Source organism: Schistocerca gregaria, chromosome 4, assembly GCF_023897955.1.
Source record: "Schistocerca gregaria isolate iqSchGreg1 chromosome 4, iqSchGreg1.2, whole genome shotgun sequence".
In the NCBI taxonomy this organism is placed as follows: Eukaryota; Metazoa; Arthropoda; class Insecta; order Orthoptera; family Acrididae; genus Schistocerca; species Schistocerca gregaria.
This window is the reverse complement of record NC_064923.1, coordinates 355,738,091-355,756,002: the sequence shown is the minus strand read 5'-3', so window position 1 is coordinate 355,756,002 and position 17,912 is coordinate 355,738,091. Positions and strand designations below refer to the sequence as shown.

The 17,912-nt window shown below is 38.6% G+C and overlaps 1 non-coding gene across 1 annotated transcript; it reads left to right on the top strand.

Annotated features, from left to right (window-relative positions):
* The first annotated feature begins 1,463 nt into the window (after positions 1-1,463).
* Trnas-uga (transfer RNA serine (anticodon UGA)) lies at positions 1,464-1,538 on the top strand. Its single transcript has one exon. It is a non-coding gene; the product is annotated as a tRNA-Ser (tRNA).
* The last annotated feature ends 16,374 nt before the right edge of the window (positions 1,539-17,912 follow it).

The window sequence follows — 17,912 nt, the reverse complement described above, 5'->3', positions numbered from 1 at the left end:
AAATTCTTGGGATTACAGCTTGACAGCAAATTTAACTGGGAAGAGCTCACCACAAAACTCCTGAAGCATCTTAACAATTCTCTATTTTAAATGCAAATTGTATCAGATATATGGGATATAAAAATGAAATGCTGGCATACTATGCTTACTTTCATTCCATAATGTCATATGGGATTATTTTTTGGGGTAATTCATCAAGCCAAGCTAAAGTTTTCTAGGCACAAAAATGTGCAGTAAAAGTTACATGTGTTGTGAACTCAAGAACATCCTGCAGAAGCGTGTTTAGGGAACTAGGGATACTAAGTAATGCTTCCCAATATATTTAGGGTGAAGGCTCTAGTTTTCACCACTACCCCACTTACAGCCACCTTGATGTCAAAGGTTAATTTTTAAGATTTTCTGGAATACCAGCCACTTCTGACATAGATTATTATAAACTTTGTGAAAGTCTCTATTCATTTGTCTACATAATCATTCTTTTGTCTGTTTTTGTTTTGATCAGTGTTTAAGAAGCTGGGTTTTGCAGAAGTTTTCTTTAAGCAACACATGATCTGTTTTTTTTTTTTTTTTTTTTTTTTTTTTTTTTTTTTTTGTATTTTACATGTTTAAATAAAACATCAGAAGAAACTTAATCTGTACAGAGGTAAGATAAGACATTATATATTCATTTCTTTTAAGTTTTATATAGCTTAGCCTAAAAATACGTTATCAAGAGTATGTGGCCATTAACAGATCCATATTTAGCCCTGGTTCTGTGTTATGGCCATGCATGTGGCCATAAGTGGAGACACATATGTATCCTGTTTTGGCCACTTGTAAAATCTGATACAAAAACATCAATATTGGTGTTCTGTCCTACATTACACTAGGTTAATTTTATTTAAATAGGCTTATTAAAATATTTTTGGTATTTTTATATCAATATATACCTCATTGTTAGCATTGTCTTGGCATACTGATTTACCTATGCTTGTAAGGTACAAAATATGCAGTAGGCACTATTCAAATATGCAACATTCCTTAACTCCATATTTGTGCATTATTTGTAGGAAAAATGAGTCAACCAAAGAATAAGAGATTTCAGTATTCTCCCAGCAAAGTTAAAGATGCTCTAAAGGCTGTTGATGAAGGTTGCTGCTGCAAGCAAGTTGTACAAAGAATGAGATTTTCACTCTGCAGCGGAGTGTGCACTGATATGAAACTTCCTGGCAGATTAAAACTGTGTGCCCAACCGAGACTCGAACTCGGGACCTTTGCCTTTCGCAGGCAAGTGCTCTACCAACTGAGCTACTGAAGCACGACTCACGTGCGGTACTCACAGCTTTACTTCTGCCAGTATCTGTCTCCTACCTTCCAAACTTTACAGAAGCTCTTCTCAGGTTCGCAGAAGAGCTTCTGTAAAGTTTGGAAGGTAGGAGACGGATACTGGCAGAAATAAAGCTGTGAGTACCGCTCGTGAGTCGTGCTTCGGTAGCTCAGTTGGTAGAGCACTTGCCCGTGAAAGGCAAAGGTCCCGAGTTCGAGTCTCGGTCGGGCACACAGTTTTAATCTGCCAGGAAGTTTCATATCAGCGCACACTCCACTGCAGAGTGAAAATCTCATTCTGGAAACATCCCCCAGGCTGTGGCTAAGCCATGTCTCCGCAATATCCTTTCTTTCAGGAGTGCTAGTTCTGCAAGGTTCACAGAAGAGCTTCTGTAAAGTTTGGAAGGTAGGAGACGGATACTGGCAGAAGTAAAGCTGTGAGTACCGCACGTGAGTCGTGCTTCGGTAGCTCAGTTGGTAGAGCACTTGCCCGCGAAAGGCAAAGGTCCCGAGTTCAAGTCTCGGTTGGGCACACAGTTTTAATCTGCCAGGAAGTTTCAAGTTGTACAAAGTTCCAAGGACAACATTAAGACACAAAATTTCTGTCTTAGGAGAACAAACTGAAAAAAAAAAATTGGTGGACTGTGTTTTGGACTGTTCTAGCATGGTGTTTCCAGTTACTAAAGAAAATCTCTGTGCATCTGTGCAGAAACTTATTGAGAGTGCAGATACGGAAAATTGTAAGGCTACATTTACTAACAATTGACCTGGAAAAAAGTGGTATTATGGATTTCTTAAGAGACACAAGGTTCTGTCACAAAAGCATGTAGAATATGTCAATATGGCTAGAAATTCTCTTAAATAAGAGAAAATAAGGAACTGGTTTCACGAAGTATCCATCACCTTAAATGATACGGATGAGTTAAATGACCCAAATAGAATTTTTAATATGGATGAAACTTCTGTTTTTCTGGTTTCTAAAGGGGAATTATTCATAGGTCCTCATGGCCGTCATGTTTATGATGACTCATGTTATCTGACAAAGATAATGTTACTACATTATTTGCAGTGAATTCTGCTGGAACATTTGCTCTTCCCTTAACACTGTTCAAATATGCAAGGATTCCAGCATCATTATTGAAAGCAGCTCCTCCTAATTGGGGCATTGGAAAAACAGAAAATGGGTGGATGACAGGTGAAAGTTTTTTCGAGTATATAACAAATGTATTTGATCAGTTCTTGAAAGAAGCTGAAATTCCCCAGCCTGTAGTAATATTTTTAGATGGGTAGTGCTCTCATTTGACACTTCATTTGAGCAGATATTGTAGGGAAAATCAGACCATTCTGGTTGTTCTCCATCCAAATTCTACACACATCTTACAACCATTAGATGTAGCTGTCTTTTGACTTATGAAAAAAATCTGGAAGAAGATTGTTCAGAAATTTCGTTTTGAAAATAATGGCACTGAAATTTCAAAATCTGATGTACCTTCTGTTCTGTCACAAATTATTACAGAACCTAATTGGTGGCAAATATTTGTGCTGGTTTCAGGACAACTAGTCTGTTTCCATTTAATGTGAACAATGTAGATTACAGCAAGATTGTTGTTCGTCGTATACCAGCCTCAACCACAGTTCAGACAAATGAGTAGTTTCAGAGACATTTCTCATATATAGAAAAGCAAATTGGTCCTGTCCTTCTAGATGAGTTCAGAGCAACCGAGAGAAGGAATCATGAGTGGGAAGGAAATCAAGAAGCATTATTATTTTTCAAGTTCTGGAGAAAAATAGCTGATGAGGCTGAAATGCATGGTGTTAGTGGTAACACTGATGACATTCTGACAGATAGCATAGCGCCTCCCTCTGAAGATAATCCAACAGAGAATCTTTCTCAAAACACAGACAGACTTAATCCTTCATCCATTCAAAATGTAGATAATATTGACATATCTTCAACCAACAGCAGCAATTTACAAAATTCAGATATTCCTTCGACACCCACCAACAGTCTTACTCCTGCAGATATATCAACAACCCACAATAGTATTTCACATAATTCAGGTACTCTGACATCCAACCATAGTCCATCTTCAGTGCGTATCCAAGAGACACCATGAAAATCATTAGCAAAAGTTTCTGAAAGTGTCATCACTTGGCCAGAACCCAAACAACAAGGCACAAAGAGAAAGAAAGAACACACACCCACTGTTGTGACTAGTGACAAGTGGGTGGAATATCATGAACTGAAGGAAAAAGAGAAGCATGAGAAGGAGCAGGAAAATAGGAAGAGAAAAGCTATGAAGGAGTTAAAGTCCAAAGAGCAGCACTTGGCATTATCTGATGTAAAAAACGGGAAAACAAGAAACAGACAAGAGTTAACAAGTTCTTCCGAGGAAGAAGAATGGACGGACAGTGGAAGCAGTTTAGATGACTACGTAAAAGATGAAATACCAGAAAATGTGAAACTTCCTTCGAGTGAGAATTTGAAAGTAGGGGACTCTATTTTGGTAAAATTTAGTTAAGCGGTAAATAGAACAAGGCCTGCAATTTTTAAGTATGTATGTGTAATTTTGAAAGTACTTTCTGATTCTGAATAAAAAACTCAATGCCTAAAAAGTTCTAATGTTCAGAAAACTTGTTTCAAATACACTGAAAATGATGTTTCGACTATAACGGGTGATGATATTATAGGGAAACTGTCACATCCAGTCTTGATGCAAGAAGGACATTTATTAAATACAAAGTTTCCTGGTTCCATTGATACTCATGAGAAATAAACTTGTCTGGAAGTTGATTTAAGTAATTACTGGGACAACACTTTGCCTAATGATGTTTTTTTCTGCTCATTCAATTGCTGTACCTTTTACCTATTTGATGTATGTTTGTTGTCTGTTGTCTTATATACTTGTATAAAGCACAAATTCCTTTCTGGCACATAGATTGACAATTATTTTAGCCATAGTTTTATATTATAATATGAAGTGGTCATAAGTGGGGAAACAACTGGCCATAGGTACGATTAACATGGTGAAAACTGGGGAAATGCGCCATTTGTTTTTCAATATTTTTTTCTGCTTTTGTTACACAACTTAGAATATTTGTTTGTACATGGGTGTAATGTGTAGACTTTGAAGCAATAGACATTTTATTTCAAGGTAATTTTTATACTTTCTTCTTATACTAAAAATGTGATGTATCTCAAATTGCCCGTAATGTGGCCATAACTGGAGCCTCGGCCCTATTCATTAATGAAATTTGTCATTAAAAATACATCACTTTTTCAAATCAACAGCTCAATTTATGGAATCAATATTTGAAATAACAATAATCTTCACAAGGATTTAAAGTCACTTAGTATTCTATATATACACACACACACTAAAAACAAAGATTCCAAGACTTACCAAGCGAGAAAGCGCCGGCAAACAGGCACAATGAACAAAACACACAAACACACACACAGAATTACTAGCTTGTGCAACCGATGGTTGCTTCTTCAGGAAGGAGAGGGAAAGACGAAAGGATGTGGGTTTTAAGGGAGAGGGCAAGGAGTCATTCCAATCCCGGGAGCAGAAAGCCTTCCCTTAGGGGAAAAAAAGGACAGGTGTACACATGCACACACACACACACACACACACACACACACACACACACAACACACACACACACACACACACACACACACACACACACATACACAGACACAAGCAGACATATTTAAAGGCAAAGAGTAAGGGTAGAGATGTCAGTCGAGGCGGAAGTACAGAGACAAAGAAGTTGTTGAAAGACAGGTGAGGTATGAGCGGCGGCAACTTGAAATTAGCGGAGGTTGAGGCCTGGCGGATATCGAGAAGAGAGGATATACTGAAGGGCGAGTTCCCATCTCCAGATTTCGGATAGGTTGGTGTTGGTGGGAAGTATCCAGATAACTCGGACGGTGTAACACTGTGCCAAGATGTGCTGGCCGTGCATCAAGGCATGTTTAGCCACAGGGTGATCCTCATTACCAACAAACACTGTCTGCCTGTGTCCATTCATGCGAATGGACACTTTGTTGCTGGTCATTCCCACATAGAAAGCGTCACAGCACAGGCAGGTCAATTGGTAAATCACGTGGGTGCTTTCACACGTGGCTCTCCCTTTGATCGTGTACACCTTCCAGGTTACAGGACTGGAGTAGGTGGTGGTGGGAGGGTGCATAGGACAGGTTTTACACCGGGGGCGGTTGCAAGGGTAGGAGCCAGAGTGTAGGGAAGATGGTTTGGGGACTTCATAGGGATGAACCAAGAGGTTACAAAGGTTAGGTGGACGGCGGAAAGACTCTCTTGGTGGAGTGGGAAGGATTTCATGAAGGATGGATCTCATTTCGGGGCAGGATTTTAGGAAGTCGTATCCCTGATGGAGAGCCACATTCAAGGTCTGATCCAGTCCCGGGAAGTATTCTGTCACAAGTGGGGCACTTTTGGGGTTCTTTTGAGAGAGGTTCTGGGTTTGAGGGGATGAGGAAATGGCTCTGGTTATCTGCTTCTGTACCAGGTTGGGAAGGTAGTTGCGGGATGCAAAAGCTGTTTTCAGGTTGTTGGTGTAATGGTCGAGGGATTCAGGACTGGAGCAGATTCGTTTGCCATGAAGGCCTAGGCTGTAGGGAAGGGACCATTTGATATGGAATGGGTGGCAGCTGTCATAATGGAGGTACTGTTGCTTGTTGGTGGGTTTGATGTGGACGGATGTGTGAAGCTGGCCACTGGACAGATGGAGGTCAATGTCTAGGAAAGTGACATGGGATTTGGAGTAGGACCAGGTGAATCTGATGGAACCAAAGGAGTTGAGGTTGGAGAGGAAATTCTGGAGTTGTTCTTCACTGTGAGTCCAGATCATGAAGATGTCATCAATACATCTGTACGAAACTTTGGGTTGGCAGGCTTGGGTAACCAAGAAGGCTTCCTCTAAGCGACCCATAAATAGGTTGGCATACGAGGGGGCCATCCTGGTACCCATGGCTGTTCCCTTTAATTGTTGGTATGTCTGGCCTTCAAAAGTGAAGAAGTTGTGGGTCAGGATGAAGCTGGCTAAGGTGACGAGGAAAGAGGTTTTAGGTAGGGTGGCAGGTGATCGGCGTGAAAGGAAGTGCTCCATTGCAGCGAGGCCCTGGACGTGCGGGATATTCGTGTATATGGAAGTGGCCTCAATGGTTACAAGGATGGTTTCCGGGGGTAACAGACTGGGTACGGATTCCAGGCGTTCGAGAAAGTGGTTGGTGTCTTTGATGAAGGATGGGAGACTGCATGTAATGGGTTGAAGGTGTTGATCTACGTAGGCAGAGATACGTTCTGTGGGGGCTTGGTAATCAGCTACAATGGGGCGGCCAGGATGTTTGGGTTTGTGAATTTTAGGAAGTAGGTAGAAGGTAGGAGTGCGAGGGGTCGGTGGGGTGAGGAGTTTGATGGAGTCAGGTGAAAGGTTTTGTAGGGGGCCTAAGGTTCTGAGGATTCCTTGAAGCTCTGCCTGGACATCAGTAATGGAATTACCTTGGCAAATTTTGTATGTAGAGTTGTCTGAAAGCTGACGCAGTCCCTCAGCCACATACTCCCGACGATCAAGTACCACAGTCGTGGAACCCTTGTCAGCCGGAAGAATGATGATGGATCGGTCAGCTTTCAGATCACGGATGGCCTGGGCTTCGGCTGTGGTGATGTTGGAAGTAGGATTAAGGTTTTTCAAGAAAGATTGAGAGGCAAGGCTGGAAGTGAGAAATTCCTGGAAGGTTTGGAGAGGGTGATTTTGAGGAAGAGGAGGTGGGTCCCGCTGTGATGGAGGACGGAACTGTTGCAGTCAGGGTTCAATTTGGATAGTGTCTTGGGGAGTTGGATCATTAGGAGTGGGATCAGGATTATTTTTCTTCATGACAAAGTGATATTTCCAGCAGAGACTACGAGTGTAGGACAGTAAATCTTTGACAAGGGCAGTTTGGTTGAACCTGGGAGTGGGGCTGAAGGTGAGGCCTTTGGATAGGACAGAGGTTTTGGATTGGGAGAGGGGTTTGGAGGAAAGGTTAACTACTGAATTGGGGTGTTGTGGTTCCAGATTGTGTTGACTAGAATTTTGAGGTGTTGGGGGGAGTGGAGCTGGAAGTGGGAGATTGAGTAGATGGGAGAGACTGGGTCTGTGTGCAATGAGAGGAGGTTGAGGTTTGTTGGAATGGTTGTGGAGGGTGAGTGAGTTGCCTCACCTGTCTTTCAACAACTCAACAACTTCTTTGCCTCTGTACTTCCGCCTCGACTGACATCTCTGCCCTTACTCTTTGCCTTTAAATATGTCTGATTGTGTCTGTGTACGTGCGGATGGATATGTGTGTGTGTGTGTGTGTGTGTGTGTGTGTGTGCGTGCATGTGTACACCTGTCCTTTTTTTCCCCTAAGGGAAGTCTTTCCGCTCCCGGGATTGGAATGACTCCTTACCCTCTCCCTTAAAACCCACATCCTTTCGTCTTTCCCTCTCCTTCCTGACGAAGCAACTGCCAGTTGCGAAAGCTCGTAATTCTGTGTGTGTGTTTGTGTGTTTTGTTCATGTGCCTGTCTGCCGGCGCTTTCCCGCTTGGTAAGTCTTGTAATCTTTGTTTTTAATATATATATATAACTTCTGCGGTGGAATGTGTTCATCATAAATATGTGAGTGTGTGTGTGTGTGTGTGTGTGTGTGTGTGTGTGTGTGTGTGTGTGTGTGTGTGTGTGTAAGTACAATCTAACTTCTGCGTCATTTCAGTGCAGTAATGTGTTCATTGTAAATAAGTATCATAGTAGTTGTATTACACGTTTATTACCTTGTAAATAAATAAATAAACATTTTTATTTTAAATTCAGTGCATTAGTATTTGTAAAATTACTGTTTCATATGGTGTTCATTAAAAAATGATGATCATTCCACTTGGGACCTGTGGAATGGTACATTAGTTTATTTGTTTTAGTTGTAAATATTTGTCATGTATTGCTGTTTTTATGACATTTTCTACATCCTGGAGGACCTTCTCACTATGGATCAATTGGAATGAAAGTAAATCTAATCTAACACAACACAGCACCACTGATATTCTCTTTCTTAGATTAGATTAGATTAGATTAATACTTGTTCCATAGATCATGAATACGACACTTCGTAATGATGTGGAACGTGTCAGGTTAATAAAAGATGTCTGTACAAGAAATTACATTACACAAAATATTGCATGACACTAATGATTAAGTTTTTTTTTTTTTTTTTTACTTACTTTATATCTAAAAATTCAGCCAATGAGTAGAAGGAGTTGTCATCTAGAAATTCTTTTAATTTATTTTTAAATGTTAGTTGGCTATCTGTCAGGCTTTTGATGCTGTTTGGTAGGTGCCCAAAGACTTTTGTGGCAGCATAATTTACCCCTTTCTGTGCCAAAGTCAGATTTAACCCTGCATAGTGAAGATCATCCTTTCTCCTGGTGTTATAGGTATGCACACTGCTATTACTTTTGAATTGGGTTGGATTATTATCAACAAATTTCATAAGGGAATATATATACTGTGAGGTTACTGTGAGGATCCCTAGATCCTTAAATAGATGTCTGCAGGATGACCGTGGGTGGGCTCCAGCAATTATTCTGATTACACGTTTTTGTGCAATGAATACTTTTCTACTCAACGATGAATTACCCCAGAATATGATGCCATACGAAAGCAGTGAATGAAAGTAGGCATAGTAAGCTAATTTACTGAGATTCTTATCACCAAAATTTGCAATAACCCTAATAGCATACGTAGCTGAACTCAGACGTTTCAGCAGACCATCAATGTGTTGCTTCCAGTTTAACCTCTCATCAATGGACACACCTAAAAATTTTGAAAATTCTACCTTAGCTACAGACTTCTGTTCAAATTCTATATTTATTACTGGAGTTTTGCCATTTACTGTACGGAACTGTATATACTGTGTTTTATCAAAATTTAAAGAGAGTCCGTTTGCTGAGAACCACTTAATAATTTTGTGAAAAACATCATTTACAATTACATCACTTAGTTCTTGGTTTTTGGATGTTATTACTATACTTGTATCATCAGCAAAAAGAACTAACTTTGCATCTTCATCAATGTGGAATGGTAAGTCATTAATGTATATCAAGAACAGTAAAGGACCTAAGACCGAACCCTGTGGGACCCCGTGCTTGATAGCACCCCAGTTTGAGGAATCAGCTGTTTTAACATTACACGAACCACTTATTTCAACTTTCTGCATTCTTCCAGTTAAGTATGAATTAAACCATTTGTGCACTGCCCCACTCAAACCATAATGATTTAGCTTATCTAAAAGAATTCCATGATTTACACAATCAAAGGCCTTTGAGAGATCACAAAAAATACCAATGGGTGATGTCCGGTTATTCAGAGCATTTAATATTTGATCAGTGAAAGCATATATAGCATTTTCTGTTGAAAAGCCTTTCTGAAAACCAAACTGACATTTTGTTAGTACTTTATTTTTACAAATATGGGAGGCTACTCTTGAATACATTACTTTCTCAAAAATTTTTGATAGAGCTGTCAGAAGAGAGATTGGGCGGTAGTTGTTGACATCCGACATATCCCCCTTTTTATGCAATGGTTTTACAATGGCATATTTCAGTCTATCAGGGAAAACACCCTGCTCCAAAGAGCTATTACATACGTGGCTGAGAATTCTACTTATCTGTGGGGAACAAGCTTTAAGTACTTTGCTGGAAATGCCATCAATTCCGTAAGAGCTTTTACTTTTCAGTGAGTTTATTATTTTACTGATTTCAGAGGGAGAGGTTGGTGGAATTACAGCTGTTTCAAACTGTGCAGGTATGGCCTCTTCTATTAATAGCCTTGCCTCTTCTAGTGAAGATCTAGATCCTATTTTCTCCACAACATTTAAAAAATGATTATTCAAAATATTTTCAATTTCTGATTGTTTGTTAGTGCACTTGTCATTCAATTTTATTGCACTAAAGTCTTCCTGTGCTCTTGGTTGCCCTGTTTCCCTTTCAATAATATTCCAAATTGCTTTAATTTTATTATCAGAGTTACTGATCTCAGACATGATACACATGCTTCTGGACTTTTTAATAACTTTTCTTAGTACCGCACAATAGTTTTTATAATATTGAACAATTTCGGGGTCAGTACTCCATCTTGCTGTTAGATACAGTTCTCTTTTGCGGTTGCAAGATATTCTTATTCCTTTAGTTAGCCAAGGTTTTTTATATGTTTTCTTGGAATTATGTTTAACTATTTTCTTGGGAAAACAATTTTCAAATACCCTTAAAAATGTATTGTGAAATAAGTTATATTTCAAGTTTGCATCGGGTTCCTTATACACTTCATCCCAGTCTAGCTGCTGTAGGCTTTCCCTAAAGTTTGCAATATTTATATTGTTAATTGAACGCACTGCTTTGAAAGTCTGATTTATTATACTGCATGGAGCTATGTCATGTACTGTAACAAGCTGTGCACTATGATCTGAAAGACCATTCTCAACAGGATAAGCATTTATGTCCTTAATGTCTGTCAACATGACATTTGAAACTTGTTTCTCTCCATTGCTGGTAATTTACTTCTCTGCTCTCTGGACTGTACTCACACCAGTGTCATCAACATTATAAATACTTTCAGGACCAAAGGCATGTTTTTCAAAAACTTTACTTAAAGTAACTAAGGACTTCTTCACCATTAATTTGTTAAAAGCAATTGCTCTTCCTAGGATTGTAGTTTATGGAGTTCACAGCAATAATTTCATCTTCTGTAGCATGAAACCATGTAGCTAGTGATAACTTGCTGCTTTATTATGTTACCTGCTGGCTTCCTGGTACATAGTAAATATTTAATTAGATACATTGTTACCTGTAAAGTAGTTTCCTTTCCACATCTTATTTCTTAACATATCTTTTCAATTTCTTTTTGTTCAAATTCAAATTTTTGTGGCCTTTCTGATACTTTTGTCTTTTTCAATAACCTTTATAACAGCTCCTTTCATTCTTTCATGGGTAACATTCTGCCTAGCATTTCTGCCAGGTTTCCATATAAAAAGCATTTTAGAGGAAAAGAAACAGAATATCATTAAAACTAAAGTAAAGTGGAACTATTTGTTGGATCAAGCCTCCCTTAAAATTCTGGGTCAAACCTCCCATACATAACCTCTGAATAAAACTCCAATATAAGCAGTAAAATATTTTGAAATTTTTAGAAAATTATCACATGAAACTACAAAGAAATAACCAATAAATAAATTGCATTTAACCCCACTGGTCAAATGTCCGTACCTTCCCTTAAACAGTTTTAAAGTTGTACTGCCTTATCAGTAGTTGTTCTTTCTAGCATAGTTGTGTTGTGTCATGGAACTTGTAGCTTCTACTGTTTGATGGCCTGCAGTAATCTGTTCCTCCTGCATTAGCAAGTGTTCTGATGGCTACTTTTTGCAGATTGAAATGTTTTTTTCCACCACTTGATTGACCCAATATTTCTACTCCATAGGTCATGACAGTATTAAAATGTGAGAAATGCGTTATTTACATAGCATCATGTGTCACTAGTGGTTTAATATTTATGAAAGCAATTGTAGTTGAACTTAGTTTGCTTGTTAGGGTAGCAGTTTGGTCTTTCCATTGTAAACAGTTATCTACAACGAGCCTTGAGAACCTTATGTTTTGAGCTATATTCATATCCAGTTCTTGTAAGTGTGGTGATTCCTCTATTCTCCTTCTATTGTTGTTACAAAATAGTACTGTGTTAGTTTCCCCTTTATTGAGATTCACTCTATTGGTTCCTAGGTACTGAGCAACAGACTCGAGTATTGATTTGCTTTTTGCTATGGTATTATGTAAATATATACCAATGGTTACACTGTTGGTACCAACTGCAAGTAATGTCATTTCAGTGTTCAGAGGTGAAAACAGCAGGGGTCATAATATGATGTCTTGTGCTACACTTTGAGTTATGTGTTGAAATTCTGTTAAATATTTCCATCATTCAAATTGTACTTCCAGTGCTTGTTTCTTATTCACATATGTTTGAATAATACTGGAAGTTGTTCCTCTAATGATTTTGTAATGAAGTTTCCTTATTAAGATATCATGGGCAGCTATGTTGAAAGCTTTCAATAAGTCACAAAATATACTATGAGGATTTTGGTTTTGAACTAATCCCTCTGAGATTATATTTATACTGTCAAATTCTGCTGGAACTATTGATTTTCTTTTCTGGAATCCAAATTGTGTATCATTTATAATGTCATCATGTCTTCAAAATGTGACATAAATCTGATATATAATTTTTTTCAATTACTTTTGAAAAATTGGACAGTAGGCTAACCGTCCTGAAGCTGCTGGAGAATACTGGACCTCCAGTTTTTTGTACTGGTAAAATACTGGCTATTTTTATTCTACCTGAAAAACTACTTTCCATCAGACATTCATTTTTCATTAACTTTAAAATTTTATTTGAAAGCCCTTTTATGTCAGTGGAGGTTTTAGTACCAAATTTCTTTATCCTTTTTATTATCTCTCACCCTGTTGTAGGATACAAAGAGTTAATGACATAGACCTGCTTATTTTTAAGTGACTGTAGGGCTTGAAAAGGATGACTTTTGTTATTTTGTGTGTCTTTGGCACACATTGATAAAATAATTATTGAAAGTGCTACTAACAGTTAAAAGATCTTCTATTATTCTACTGTTTACTTCAAGTTTTAGAAGTTTGCTATTATTGTCTGACAATGTTCCTAGTCCTTTGTTAATTGCCTTCCATATGCTCCTGACTATGTTCAATGACTGAGCAATCATGTTTCCTAAAAAATATTTTGCTTTCTGCTACTTTATGTGTCTTATTGTAAGCCTTTCTGTAAGCTTTCTAATATTCATCAAAATGGTGTGGTATGTATGGATCTCTGCTAACAGAGTAAACATGATTAATTTTTTTACAGGACACAAGGAAATTCTTTGTCAACAATGGCACATGCACTATCCTTCTTCATTTCCTTGCTTTACTCAGTAGACACTCTTCTATAGATTTTAAGTAAATATCCAGTAACACATTGTAGCTGTCATTGATATTGTCAGAAGGGTTAAATTCTGGTCAGTTTTCATTTTCCACTTCTTTCTTTAGAAATTGTGTATTATACAATATTAAGGATGCTGTATGGAAGTTTGTGGCTCACTTCTTCTGCTTTTCTTATAGATGTGTGTGATCTGGACTTTATTCCAACCACTGGACACTTTTCTTATTTTCAAGCATCTTTAGTATATTACGGTTAAAAGAGGAACTAACTCAGTCACAAATTTAGTATAAAATCTTTTTGGAAGGAAGTAGTAAGAAGTCAGTAGTGAGTATCTATTGTCACAGCATCATTTATAATTACAGACTGTAAAAAATGATGGTCTGACAGACTTATTTAATTTATCAGACATCTGTACATATTGGGATCAACATCTGTAGTTGCAAAAATCTTGCTTATCCTACTAAATTACGAAAACCAAGTGTTCTGGGTAGAGAGTCAAACTCTATTTTGAGTCTTGTGTAAGATAAAGAGCTAATACTGATGTATACACATAAAATTATGGTGCTTTACTTTTCCGAGTATGACAGTACACTATCAATGTTTTGCATAAATCCACTGAAGGCACCACCTGATGCCCTATATGCAGATATTATAATATAAGTTATGTTTTGCAGCCTAATTTTTGCACTACCATTTCCCTAATCTTTTCACCACTCTTACATCTTATCTTGATATCATAGAAGATTTATACAGTATTTTTTGGAGAGTTCACCAATAGCAAAAGTTTGCAGTTACTATTAATGTTATCCACAATATGGACACCAAGGGTCACAACAAACGTCCATGTGGCACACCTAAAATTACTTCTACATCTTTCAATGACACTTCATCGAAGATAACATGATGCTCTGCCAATTGAGAATCATTAGCTTAGTCACAATCTCATTTTGGGCCCCATATGTTTGTGCTTTCGATAATAAGTGTAGAGTGCTTTCACAATTTCATGTGAGAAAAGCACAAGTTGGATTTTACATGATCAATGTTTTTGGAATACATGTTGGCCGGCAAGGAGGCATCATTATGTTTGAGATACCTCATTACATTTGAGCTCTGAGTACATTCTAAGATTTTAAAGAAAATGGATGTTAAGGATGCTGTATGGAAGTTTTGTGGCTTACTTCTTCTGCCTTTGCTACTGACGAGTGTGACCTGGACTTTATTCCAACTACCGGACACATTTTTTTGTTGCAGGCATCTTCAGTATATTATGGTTAAAAGAGGAGCTGACTCAGTCACAAATGTAGTATAAAATCTTTTTGGAAGAACAAACACCACAAAAATATAATTATGGCAATGATGGTCAATGATCCCTTCAGTGCAGATGCATACTAAGCTGAAACTCATAGGAACTGCAAGTTACTGTGAGTAATGAGATTATCGAGCAGGAGCACTACATCAGCAGTGTGTAGTGTAAGTTCAAAATTTAGGATTGATTGAAGGTGTGTTAGAGTAGTTCATGCATCTATTGTGACCACTGTCCAAATGGGACATTGGACAGAGCATCTGCCTAGTAAGCACTTCGCCACCAGTAGCAGCTTGGCATGGACAGCTCTTTACATTTCTGCCACAGAGCATTGCACTTTTGAGGCAGTTTATGTCTTGTATTTCTTTTGAATAGCTATACTGTAGACACAAAATGGCTCACTCATACAGAAAGTTAACCATTCAGATCAGCCTTAAAACTGGATTTACACAACCAAAAACTTTCAAAATTGAACAATTTGTATGGAAAGAGATCAAAATAGATCCACAGAATCTGACAGACATCCACTTCTCTATTACAAATGGTGTGGTTTACCTTATAATGATCAACAGCAGAGTATGTGATAAAATTGTACCTGACAATAAGAATGGGCTAAATTCAAACATTCTGATGGCAGTGTGAGGACAGTGTCAATCAACCACATGGGTCCCAGATTCTGCATTATTAGAGTTTTTGAACTTCTCTTCAAGGTTCCAGGTGACACTGCAATCAATCCTTTACAACCATGTGGATGTGTACTCAGCTGTGTCACCAAAAAATGGACCACTTTTAAGACATACCCCACTATCAGTGGCACGATATAAGTTCTGACTGTGCTTACATGGCATGTCTCATCTCCTTATTGGTGATTGTAGAGCGTCACTTGTTTATGATGGGCAGCCAAAGACCTGCTCAAGTTGTAGCAAGGAAGGTCACGTACACTTAGAATCCAAAGGAGAATAATTCAAGTACCAATGGACAAAGATGTACCTACACCCATGACATAATCCATGCCTCGTACATACACAGCCATCTTCCAGAAGAATGCCCCCATGCATGTACTCCAATACCAAATGACAAATGGTCCCATTGAACAGTCGACAGAGGTGGATAACAATAAATGTGTCCAAGATGTCAGATGAAGAACCCCCTGCTGAGCAGCTGCAACAGAAGTATGATGTCACAGGAATGGAGAGAAAGATGGAAATCAGGTGCCTGGTGGTACCAATAGCCACTTATGTCCCCAAATTTCAAGACAATGTGGCTTGCAAATATCATTCAGATTTGGATATGGTGCATGACAGCAAAAACAGAGGTTACCAAAATGGTGAAAGAAAAGATGTAGCACACACATGCATGATTCATACAGGAGAAGATGAACAAGCAGATGATGACAGTGCAACAGTAGAAAGTGCTAGGGTTTCCAACAATGACTGATATTACACAAATGTGATGGCCTTCTCTACACTGGTGAGACCCTTAAAGCAGATCCAAAGGAAGTTTTGTAACACGGCATAGTAGAGGAAGACATGGCCGTAATAGCTGAGGCTAAGGAGGTTCAGCCAAAGGATTCATCTTGGCAGAATGGGGCAGATGACAGTGAGGAAATCCAGCCTGCAACTACAGGTGTCATGGTTGAGGCAACTCTGTCACATGTCACAACCTCCAACGTCCTCTCCCCTCCCTCCCCTTCCAAGAATAATGTGTGTATAACATGCACACCCCTCAACACATAGGATGTCAACAGGTGTTCCACGTTGCATCCCTTAATATTAACACCATACTAACACAGATCAAGACAACCTTAGTCAAAGATTCGCTACTGAGGCAGATATTGATATCAGTCTTTCACAGGAGGTATAAATCAACGAACTTCTGTCCCTCTGAGATAGCGACAATTTTCTGTCACCAGCTTCAGGAACTGGTAGTGGTGTGACAATACTCCTTAAGGGTGGCTTCATAGTGGAGGACGTCACTTACCTACCACCAGCACATGGAGTAGCTGTAACAGTACTTTGAATGAGGCTTATCAACACCTATGGTCCATCAGGCCAAGGACAGACGAACAGAACGAGCATGCTGCATTGCAGAAGAAATAGCTTCAATCTTTCTATGATGGCATGCTTATTGCATCCTCAGCAACAACTTTAATTGTGTGCTGGCACTTAAGGATGAGTTACCAGCTTATAACCGTTGCCTAGAATTGAGAACATTGATATGAGATCTACAGTCCACGGAATCTGAACAGGATATATAGCGTGTCCTTGAATGTTTACTCTGATTTCAAGATTAAATATTAATTATATTTATGATGGTAATGTTTGTTTTTTGTTACAGGTCTACTAGCGAACCCATGAAGTTTCAGTACAGCTGGGTATCTTTCAACAATTCCACCACAAGAAGCACTGTGTGAGCTATATCGTAAAAAATGATTTCTTGAAGCATGTATTCTTTTCTGATGAGGTTACATTTCATGTTTGTGGCTCAGTTAGTTGCCATAATGTTCGGATCTATGGATAAGAATGTCCTTATGTCATGCAAGAACACATTTGGGACAATACAAAGGTTAATGTCTAGTATGGGTTAATGTGTGACTGAGTGATTGGCCCATTTCTCTTCCTTGAAAGCAATATATGTGGTTATGTTTATGCAGACATATTAGTGAATTATGCCATTCCCCAGCTACAGAACATGCAAGACACTTTCTTTCAGCTAGATGGTGCTCCCCGTCATGGACGAGTCCACAATTTTCTTAATGAATCCTTCGCCAACAGGTGGATTGCCAGAGATGGCCCAATTCCACGGCTCCCAAGGTCATCTGAATTATGATAGATTTTTTCTTTGGGGCTATGTGAAAGATATCGTGTACAAAACATCAGTTTCTGGTATTCTGATCTTGCAACAATGCACCAGAGATACCATTAGCACAACCACACCCATAATTTACAGAGTGTGTGGCAAGAGTTTGAATACTACCTTGATATTTCCCATGTTACTAAAGGTGCACATATTGAAGTGATGTGAATTTTGAAATGTATTACCTGTCTTGATGTGTATATAAGTTTCTACCCTTAATGAGTATAGACATATGTGTTATATTGCATGTTTCGTTTACTATATCCAATAAAGAAATACATCAATTTGGTATCAGGGTAAACATTTATGTACACCCTGTACATACATAACTAGCCTCTCTGTCAGTTTTGTTGATCATGTCTACATCATATGCCGCCTCCAAGTGTCGTCCATGACACAGAACTATGACGAGAA